A 1,684-nucleotide genomic window follows, 5' to 3' on the forward strand; every position below is an offset into this window, starting at 1 on the left:
AAAAGAGCATGTAATGCCAAGGAGGGATGGGGTAGTACAATAACTGTGGGTGGGCTATTATAAATTTATGGTAAATTTGAAGCAGCTGATGTAGATTAGCTTTCATTGAAAATCACCGTATTGCTTCATATCTAGCACAGTGTGAGAGCAGTTCCTATTGCTCAGGTGATGCAGTAAGAGGAAGACTTTGCTCAGGCCCAAGGCCCAGCTAGCTCAGCACCCTGTCTCTGACAGTGACTGGTAGAAGATAGGAAAATGAGAACTTGATGACAGTGATTCGGGTGTATTCCCATTGCTTCCAGCAATCTCTAACCTAGAAACTTCCCAAGCCAGAGGTGAATACTTTGTGCATAATAGCTCTTAATGAGCTTTTCCTCTAACCTTGGCTAACTGCTTTTTAAAACCCATGCAAACCTGTGGGATGTATAGCATCCTGTGGCACTGAATTCCTCAATATATCTTTTGTTTTGTGAAAAAGTCTTACCTTTGTTTTGAACCTACCCCCAGTAATTTCTTTGGAGGCTGTTTATTTCCCATAGCTTAGCAAATAGTGAATAATTATTCCCCGTTCAACTTCTTAATGACTTTCAAGATTCCCTAGATCACTGTCATCCTCCTCCTCAGTCATGTCTTTCTAGGCAAAAAAATTCTAGGCTGTTAATTTGCTTCATGTTTTTTTTTTTTTTTTTCCCAGCAGTACTTTTAATCACTCTTGTAGTTGTATATGTTTATATATATATGTATATATATACACACACATACATATATATATATATTGTTGTCCCCATATATATATTTCTCTAATTTCTCTAATAATTCCCAAGATGCTGTTTGTTCTTGTAGTGCGGCCAGCCTCTAAGCTGAGGTCTTCATAGAACAGGCTATTTTAACCTCAGGATTACTCTTCTGGGTGGAAATAACTCAAAACCCAGCACTGGGCCTCTGAAGTTAGGGTTGCTTTTTCCTGTGCACATAGATAGACGTGTGCACAGTACTGATTTTCATCTGATGTCTTATTGCCCCTTTGCTTTGAATCATGAAATTGGTCTGTGATTACATCAGTCATTTTTACAACTTTAATGACTTAGTATGATCAACAAACTTCATCATCTTACTGTCCATTGCCTTATGCAGATCACAGATGATTGATGAATAGACATAACAACACAGATGCAGAACACTTCTCCACAGGACTTGAAGATTATTCCTGCCCTTATTTTCCTTTAACTTTAATCCATGAGGGAACTTTCCTCCTGGCTTAACATCCTTAAGAGCTCTTGGTAGGGGATGTTGTAAAAATGTTGAATGAAATACATGTTTACTATATGAATCAAATGAACCACATGTACAGTCTCATTACCTCCTTTAGAAAAAAAATCTAGTAAATTCATGAGACAAGGCAACCCTGCACAACAGCTATTATGACTATTCTTCATTATATCATATTTTTCCATGTATCTACTAGCCCTATGCTTTTAAAAAGCTTGTCCGGTACAACTGTCTTCCTGGTCTGCAGTTTCCTATCTGTCCTTTCTTTACCTCCTGAAGCTACATGCTGACAACCAGTGATACACAAGACTGCAGAAGGAGAAGCCTGGGAGGTATAGTGTTTCTGAAATGTCCAAGGGATGCAGAGATTATTGCACAGACATTTTCAGGCCTCTTTCCTGGAACTGCCATCTGC

General features: G+C 38.6%; 1 long non-coding RNA gene across 1 annotated transcript; it reads left to right on the forward strand.

Annotated features, from left to right (window-relative positions):
* The first annotated feature begins 258 nt into the window (after positions 1 to 258).
* On the forward strand, positions 259 to 1,407 carry LOC148595735 (uncharacterized). The gene is made up of 2 exons (XR_015913094.1): positions 259 to 335; positions 1,142 to 1,407. It is a non-coding gene; the product is annotated as an uncharacterized LOC148595735 (long non-coding RNA).
* The last annotated feature ends 277 nt before the right edge of the window (positions 1,408 to 1,684 follow it).

Source organism: Tinamus guttatus, unplaced genomic scaffold (assembly GCF_059628265.1).
Source record: "Tinamus guttatus ecotype Peru unplaced genomic scaffold, ASM5962826v1 Tinamus_guttatus_pri_ptg000070l, whole genome shotgun sequence".
Taxonomy (NCBI): Eukaryota; Metazoa; Chordata; class Aves; order Tinamiformes; family Tinamidae; genus Tinamus; species Tinamus guttatus.